The 9,569-nt window shown below is 39.8% G+C and overlaps 1 long non-coding RNA gene across 1 annotated transcript; it reads left to right on the forward strand.

Moving 5' to 3' along the window:
- The first annotated feature begins 729 nt into the window (after positions 1-729).
- On the forward strand, positions 730-6,096 carry LOC131280154 (uncharacterized). Its single transcript, XR_009187752.2, has 3 exons — positions 730-972; positions 3,874-3,927; positions 5,610-6,096. It is a non-coding gene; the product is annotated as an uncharacterized lncRNA (long non-coding RNA).
- Positions 6,097-9,569: the final 3,473 nt, after the last annotated feature.

Genomic DNA, 9,569 nt, shown 5'->3' on the forward strand with positions numbered 1-9,569 from the left:
CTCTTCACTACAATCATTCCTTTTCTGATATGCTCAGCAACCTGACTGCTCTTTGCCTGTCATTTTAACCTGGGAAAACCTCAGTCCTCTATGAGTCCCATCCTCCAATTTCTCTGTGACTTCATCTGAGCAGCTGACCATTGTGAGACAAAGTTAATAACTGAGCTCATTCATTCATTTATAAATATTTCTTGAGCATCCACTATTTACCAGGCCCCATTCAGGCACCAGGCAGAGTGGTAAATAAGACAGGCAGGACACCTGCTCTCTGAAGCCTGTATTCTAAAGGACAGGCCTCACTTGGACTTTATGAACTCAACTATGCACTCAAGAAAGGCCAGAGGTTCTATACTGTTTTTCTGATAGGTCTCCTTTCTCACTCGCTAATTTTTATCATTTTGTACCTTCTGCTTCCTTTCAAATCTCACATGCTCTCTCCTTAGACCCATAGCCTCATCTGATACTCTTGCCTCATTCTTCATTGACAAAAAAACAAATTGACAAGTCATATGGCTCCTCCTATATCTAAGTCTGTCTTCCTCCCTGTTACAAAAGAAAGTTCCCTGCCTCTCACAAAAACTAATCCCATTGCTAATTCCCTGGCACCTTCTCAAGGGCGTTGTTTCTTTGGTTATCATCTCTGTACAGGACCATTTCCACTTCACCTTGTGTAGTGAAGAATTAACCTTACCCTTAGAGAGGCCTGGCCCTTGCCCTTGGCTACTGGGAGGTGACCCATAGAGTTCTAGAATGCCTGATAGAGGGGTCTTTGTTGGCCTGGGGGCTTTAGCCAGCCACAGGACAGTCTAATAACATGACTTATTATGAGGTCTTTAGGCCTCACAGTGTAAGTTCTGGCCTCCAGAGGAACTGATAATTGGCCTAATCTCTGTGAAGAGCTGGAGACTAAAGTTCAGACACATGGACAGTACGTGATCCAGCTCCAATAAAAACTCTGGACCCAAGGGCTCGGTAAGTTGCCCTGCTTGACAATACCCTGTCTCTGTATTATCACACATTGCAACTGGAAGGCGGTAATGCTAAACATGTGGCCAAAGGGAGAGAACAACAGGAAGCTCAACATTCGGACCCCTCCCAGACTCTGGTCTATGTATCTCCTCTTTGGGCTGATTTTAACCTGTATACTTTCTCTGTAAAAAACCGTAAGTATAATAGCTTTTAGTGAGTTTGGTGAGGCCTTCCAGAAAATTATCAAACCTAGGGATGGTTGTGGGGTCCCCCAAATTTGCAACTGGTACCTGTAGTGTGGGAAGTCTACTAGGACTATTCCTTTGACTCTACAATTTGGCAAACTCTTCGGACACCCAGACATGCTCTCTTAAAATTCATCTTTTGAAAAAACCTAGCCCTTGGCTTAATCATAGTAAATATCTTAAAAGAGATTTCTACTTAAATGGATAGCAATTTATTCATCCCCATTCTCTTTAGCCCATTCTAATCTGATCCCGATATAGCACAATCCAACCTCACCCCATCACTCTACTTAAAAGGCTCTTACTGTGTTCACCAACTATCACCATCTTTGTCAAAACTAACAACCTCTCTATCTTCACCTTACCTTTACCTCTTGCCAACATTAAACCCAGTTGATAACTCTCTCCTTATTTAAATAGCCTCTCATCCCTAGGCTTCCACACTTCCCAATATTTCCTTTTGTCTTGCTGATTTCTCCTTCTCAGTCTCCTTTACTGCTGTTTACCTGAGGTCGAGAGCATAGTGTTTCTCTAAACACTCTTCTCCTTCCACACACATTTTCTACATATATTCCCCCTCAATGTGGCTTTAAAAATGGTGCTATATGTAAGCCAGCAATTTCCAAATTTATATCTCAGATCAGACCTCTGCTTTGAGCTCCAGACGCACATACTTAGTTTCTTATTAGACATTTAATCCCTCAGCAATTTTTGTCAATTCTCATAAACAGAACAGACTGATTAATTCAGTCCACTTTTCTGATGCCACTGACCCATCCTAAGTCAAGCTGCAGGAACTACTACTGTATTGTCTCCTGTCTCCATAGTGCCATTCTTGACCCTTCCCATCTATTCTCCACACAGAAGCCAGAGGAATATTAAAATATGCTTAAGTAAATCCTTTCATAGCTTCCCTTTTGGGAGGGGGATAAAATCTAACTCCATACCGTGGGTGCAGAGTCCTACACGATCTGGTTTGGCCCATCTCTAACTTCATTGCCTGCCGCTCTCCCAGCTATAACGGTACTTCTCAAGGTTCTTTCCTGTGTCAGGGCCTTTGCACATACTAGTCCCTCCTTCTCAAATGGCCTCCCCTCTACACATCACATGATTGTTTCTTCCATTCTTTCTCAAGTATAAAGAAATTATACTTGAGGCCCCTACCTCATTGCCATTACTTTCTATCTCAGAATCCTTTCAGTTTCTGTCATAGCACTTATCATAGTTTGCAATTATTTTTAGTAATTTTATTGTTTTCTTAAAAGTTTGTGCCTGCTGTATTTCCTTTTTAAATACCAACTTCATGTAAGCAGGCATCATATCTGTCTTGTTTATCATGGTAGTTCCAAATTCTATTACAATGCCTGACACCAACTCAGAATTAAATTTAATATTTGTTGTATGAATGAATGAACAAGTAAATGAATGACTAAAGTATGGGAATTATAAGGGTATGTGTATCATTTCAACACTTAAAAATTAGTGTGTGGCAATAGTCTAATAACTTAGGAATCTCATCTCTTGCTTTGTGTTCTTCTGGATATGAAGTATATGCAAAGCCTTTGAGATGTGTGGGTCTCCAGGTTTTCGATTTATTTTTGTTGTGCCTAGAGCACCATTCCTGAAAAGCTCAATTAAAACCTTGTTGTACCTAAGTGAGTGGAATCCACTATCAAGGTTCCAAGGTGAAGTTTTCTGGGTATATGAGACTAGCATGCTGAAAGAAACCAGGGTTTAGCAATGATTCTGAAAGTATCCCCTACTAGCGTGGACAATAAAGTCAACCATTTACTGAACTCTGTGTCAGGCACTGAACATGCTTAGCACATTTAGCCCTAATGGACATTTAGTCCATTTGGTCCCTCACAGCAACCCAATGAGAGCCACCCATCAACTATCCTATCTTTGAGAGGAGGAAATCAAAGCCTCAAGACTTGAGTGACACACCTGAGCTCACACAAGTGTTAAGTAGTAAAGTAGTAATGCCATACTCCTAATCATTTGTCTTTCACTGCAGAGACACAAATGAAACAAAAATAGGGACAGCCCTCAGGGTCCTTTCCAATTCAGATGATAGGAGATAACGCAGAAAGAAGGCCAAGGATCCCCAGACTCCAGCCTGTACCTTGAAGATTTCCTTGTCTAGTAACAAAAGTGGGTCTTTTACAATGAAATGGCTGTGATTTTTTTTCAAATTAACCTCAATCATTGTTATGCAAACCATGTATCTCACATTGCACAAAAATCCTTAAGGGGATTTCTGGTGTGTATATCTATAGGTCTTCAGTTATTCTTTCCTTTTGTAGAAGACTTGAAAATGATGGGCTAATAACAGCTGCATTCCTGTGCCCTGAGGGGTGTTCACTGGGTCATTTTTCAGAATACTCCTCCCCCATGGAGAAAATGTGTGGACAAGAGCTAGGGAGGCAGAAGCTCTCCCTGCAAACAGTATCCGCCCCAAATCCTGAAGCCTGGCAATTAATAGGCACTAATGAAGTTGGAATCACAATTAGTTTTAAGCAACTTCCCTTCGGCCCATATTTTACTGTCTAGAAACCTATTTATCTGCCAATGCTTCTTCATTTTTTCATTATATTCACATCAGAGTGACACACTAAAAATAAAGTCCCAATCATAAATGAAACAAACTTTGTTCCAGGTCCTAACACAGAGAAGGGGAGTGATGGGCAAAAGTCACTGATCATTACATATGGTAAGTTGAATATAAGTATGTAGGGAAGTGGTTGGTTTAATCACTGATTTCCTGGTTTGTTGGACTATTTTATTTACAAGTATTAATAGCAATAGCTAATATTTGAGTGTTTTTTACATTAGGGCAATCTCAAGCCTTTTGCATGTATTAATTCAGTTAATCCTCAACCCTATAAGGTACTGTTATTATCCCATTTTACTGGTATAGAAGCTAAGACTCAAAACGTTTAAATATTTTCCCAAGGTCACATAGCCAGAGATCCATTATGGCAGAATTATACCTGGGTAATGTGACTCCAAAGCCTCAACTCTTACTACAGCTCTCTGCCTCCCATTGATGTTAATATATAATCAAGTCGGTACAAATATCAGCCTGGATGTCCTTAATTCCAGAATCAATCTCACCACAGTTGTAAAATCATAGACTTACAGAGCTACAAGGGATTCTAAAGAGGCATGGACAAGAACAGGTAGGCTTATTGTATTTACTTCAGGGAAATAAACTAGGATTGGCAGATAGCAAAGGTAAGGATGTAGATTTTACCTAGTTGGAAGAAGCGACTTCTAGCAAATGTCACAGGTATTTCATAGGGCAGGCCAGGAAGTGGCAATCTCACTTCCGCTTGCATTCAGTTGGAGAGAGCTTTGTCACATGACCAGCCTAACTGTAAGAGAGCCTAGGGAGGTATCACATCCCATTACTATGGAAGAAGGAATAGACAGACTTTGGTGCTCAGACATTTTCCTTTCAGTCTGACAGCCTTTTTCTCTTCTTTGTGCCTGTTTTTCAAGGTCATTGGGAGACAGAGTACAATAAGCATTCTTTTGCTTGCTTTCTTCAGGTTTACTATAGTACTCCAAGTTAAAGACAATCATCCTGCTAACAAAAAGCTGAGGAAGAGAATCTGAATACTAACCAGTTTTTTCCTGAACATTGTGAAGCAGGGAGGAGGGGAGAAACTGCTGGGACATGAGAAATTATTTCAGAAACTATAAAAGAGATAAAAGGCATGTTCTTATTGATACAATCCCTTAAACAAAAGATAATCAACTTCCTTACTCAATACTTGAAACCCCAAAGCCCCTTAAACCTTCCAATTCTTCCCCAATTATGCTTGTATTTATACTTTTCCTGAGTTCTTAACCAAAAATAGAGAAAAGAGTAGGTTAGAAACCCATTTCAGCTGCTTGCCAGAGAAAAATGGCATTGCACACCCGATGCTTATTTTTGGAAACTCCTCTTTTCTCTAGAGATGAAAACCCAATCTGATGGTTTTTCCACTTGATCAGTTTTAAAGTGTAGAAGTTGGGGGAGGTGTGTTTCAGTAATAGACTCAAAGGTAGGACTCCATTAAAAATTCACTATTTAATAAGAAATGGGATTTGTCTCACAAAGATTTGTACAGTCTCTATCAAACTGGTCAATCTGCCTATTTCACTTCTCCTGGAAGCCCAAAACCCATGAAAGGGAAGGTTTTTTTCTCTGTTCTCTGTTTCTCTCTTCTTTGAACTATTACAAGAGTGTTGAGTCAGTCATATTTTTTCTGATCATGAACATCGTATTTCCCAGGTTGCTGTACAGCACTGAGGACAAGGTCTCTGCCTTCTCCTCTGCTGCACCTAGAACAGTGACTTGTCCTAAATCACCTAAAAAAACTGACTGATAATAATGTCTTATTTCAGGAAGAAGCCTTGAGACTAACAGCCTAATTTGGGGAATTGGCCAACTATAGAAAACAGTATGATTCCTCCATAAAAATGGAAAATTGTGTGGCCATAAAAATCATAACTTCAGGGACGCGGACTTGGCCCAGTGGATAGGGCATGTGTCTACCACATGGGAGGTCTGCAGTTCAAACCCCGGGCCTCCTTGACCCGTGTGGAGCTGGCCCAGGTGCAGTGCTAATGCGCGCAAGGAGTGCGGTGCCATGCAGGGACATCCGCCACGTAGGGGAGCCCCACACGCAAGGAGTGAACCCCGTAAGGAGAGCCACCCAGCGCAAAAGAAAGTGCAGCCTGCCCAGGAATGGCGCCGCACACACAGAGCTGACACAAGATGACGCAACAAAAAGAAACACAGATTCCATGCCACTGACAACAACAGAAGCGGACAAAGAAAGAACACGCAGCAAAATAGACACAGAACAGACAACTGGGGTAGGGGGGAAGGGGAGAGAAATAAATAAATCTTTTTAAAAAGTCATAATTTCAAAGTTATTAATGACATTTAAAAATCATAACTATTTGTAGGAATATCTATAAAATGCCCAGACATAAAAATATTGACCTTTTGCTTTATAATTTACGGTTGAAAACAATGTTTAACATTCCATAGTGAATCATGTAAAAAAAGAAAACAAAACAGTAAAGATTCTTCATTTTAAACATATTATGCTTTGACTGTCCTTGAAAAGAAAGTAAGGCTGTGTTCATGAAGAATACTTTTGTAGCATTCAATGGTTATTTGCTTTATGAATATACTACATCCCTCTTCATTATTTTGTAAATAAAATTGTGAGCATAATGAAAAAAAAAGTATAACACCTTATTCAATGCTATCCAAGTATACTGCTAATTTTTTTTATGGGACAATTTCTATCTAGCTTCACCAATAGCATTTCTACCCTATTGTCACAACACCAAAATTTTTGCTCATATGAAAATATGGGCAATGCAATGAACGTGCCACAATGATGAAAGAGGTTGTTGATGTGGGAGGAGTGGGGTGAGGGGAGTGGGGGGGTATATGGGAACCTCTTATTTTTTTTAATGTAACATTTAAAATAATAATAATAAAGAGATCACAAAATTTAAAAAAAAGAAAATATGGGCAAAACTGAAGCAAAGATCAAAACAATATTGGCAACAATAAGAATAATAGCGTTAATAATACTTTAATGTGTCCAGCCCTATGCCAAAAGATTTGTGTATATTACCACTCCTGATTCACAGACCAACCTCTGTTTTAGATATAAGCAAACGGAGGCATAGACTTAAATTTATTTCCCAAGGCTCTACACTTAGTAAATGTTGATGCTGGAATTTGAACAAGGAACTAACTCCAGCACCCATCTCTTAACTGTACAGAACACTGCCTCATAATTTTAAAGAGAAGTAGAGAAGAGAGGGTTCCAGAGAAAATAATCTTATCTTCTTACAAGTCTATCCTCTCCGGAAAATAAAAGAAATTAACCAGGAACCAAATCTAATCTTCATTCTCTAAGTCCAAACCTACATTCCCAGTGGCCATTTAAAAATCTATTCATTAACTGACAAACATTAGTTTGCCTTTAGAAAGATGCCTTCAAAAAAAAGAAAAATACTGAAAGTTAATCAATAAAACCCTCTTCCAATTTAGCACAGATAAGAAACTCAAAAGAATAGTGTAATTTCAGAAGGTTCCACACCACAGAAACGACCACCCCTCTGGTCTTACATGTCTTGCAAAGCAGGAAATAAGAAAACTGAATAGAAAATCATGGCCATAAATTCCAACTGATTCCAATTAAAATAGCTCTTGAAAAACTAAGTGGCAAAATAGGACACAGGCTCCAATTAGAAAGAGATCACAAGTCTATGGCATGCTTGGAAAGCACTCAAATTTCAATGAAAAAAAAATTAACCATAAAATAAACATGACGGGAGTGGATGTGGTTCAAGCAGTTGAGCACCCACCTCCTCAGTTCAGCTCTCAGTGCCTCCTAAAGAAAAAAAACAAAAACAGATGAGCAGACAACAAGCAAAAAATGAGCAGACAACAAGCAAAAACAACGAGCAAACAAGAAAGCCATCTGGATGATCTGGATGGGTGGGGAATAGACATGAGCTCAATGGTTCCAACTCAAAAATAAATAAAAATGGGCCAAATATCTATCAGCTGTAAGTTCATGCAATCTAGATTTATTTAACAAATGAAACAAATCTGAGCATAAGTCTGCGAGCACCAGGCCCTGGGCCTGGCATGACCCATCACAATGCTCAGAAAAATGAAAGTAGGCAAAGCAGGATTCAGAGGATGCAGACAACAATCTGATAAAACAGACCCATTTCCCCTCATTTCACTGGATTTCTTCAGGAAACAGTTTTCCAAGAAGCAGCACTGAACTCAATCCGAAAGTCTGTGCTTTCATAGAGGTGAGTATGCTCTGAAGAGGTGAAGTCCCACAGAGAGAGAGGAAAAGTCAGTCTCCTTGTCAGAGAGGTGGGTGGGGAGAAGAATTCATGAAGAAAATCATCTAATAAGAGGCCAGTAGGGGTTGGGGGTAAGGGTGAAGGGAAATGGTGTGTGCTAGATCCCTACCCCCATTCCACACCACAAGCCTCAGCAAGAATGAAAACCATCCATCACTGTACAGGCAGTCACTAAGAGTCATATCATCCTCACTAAAGTCAGGGATCCCTTTAGAAAAGGAAACCGGCTTAGTAACATAAGCCAGCAACAAAAGGAAGAGTTTTGGTTGAGAAAGAAAAGAGCTCTACAACATCAGGTTTGCTGGCTTCAGCTGTTTGCTAATTTCAGTCCTTCATAATGGAAATAAATGGAGAAGTCTTGGCCCTTTTCCACTAGAACATGAGAAGATGGAAGCAGCCATTCTGAAACCTCAAAATACTCTTCCTTGGGGGCTATGGCATCCTCTTTCTTAGCTAAATTCATGCAAGGATTTTTCTCTTCAACAGATATCTTTTGAATGTCCACTCTTTGGCAGGTACTGTGCTAGGAACACAGAGACATCAAACAACCACAGTTCATCCTGAAGGAACTTAAATCTGTTGGGAATATCTGTCACCATCCAAATAAATGCGCTATAACTCAAGGTAAAATGGGCCAAGTGCTGATGAAATAGGAGAGAATCATGCCTTTTCAGAATAAAGAGGAAGCCAGTGAGGGAGGGAAATGTGAGCCAGTTTCATAAAGAAAGAGACATCTGAGCTGTATCTTGAAGGAGGGAATGCAATTTCCACAAGTAGAGTCAGGGGTAAAAGAGCATCTGAAAACAAAGCTTGAACAAAGGCTCATAATCGGGAAAAATTAAGGAAAGATTAAGTAGTGAGGAGTAATTTGCCTTTAGACTGTAGGTTAAGAACCTAGAGACGGGAGAAATAAACCTGGAAAAATGTTGTATAGCCAAAGGTAGAGTTCTAGGAAATCAATGAAGCAATTTTTTTTTAAGCAGCACTGAATATTTTTAATTGTGGGATCCATATGACTGGAGCTCAATCATAATGCAGGTTAATCAGGAAGATGTGCTTGATGGCTTTGAGACAGAGAGAATACAATTTGGAAGAATCATGATACATCTACCTCAGTCAGAAGGAGCAGGGACTAAGAAGAAACAACAGGAAAAGAGAGGAGGTAGAATCTACTGGACTTGGGGACTGTAGTGGAATAATCTCATTAATAGGTCCTACTCTTCACTCTTCTCTGAATTCACACCCTGTGCCATGTGAAATTGCAGTCATCCCATTAAAACTGTGTGATTTATTCACCCATCCCTTGAATCTGGGCTCAGCTGATAGAAAGAGAAAGAAGAGAGAGAGTGCCAGTTTTGAGCCCAACCTTCAAAAGTCTTGCTTTTTTCTGCCTATGCTATGCACCTTTGTCTTTGCCTTGAAAATATACTTGGACTAACCTGCTAGAATCTA

This window comes from Dasypus novemcinctus, chromosome 2, assembly GCF_030445035.2.
Source record: "Dasypus novemcinctus isolate mDasNov1 chromosome 2, mDasNov1.1.hap2, whole genome shotgun sequence".
NCBI classification, from domain to species: Eukaryota; Metazoa; Chordata; class Mammalia; order Cingulata; family Dasypodidae; genus Dasypus; species Dasypus novemcinctus.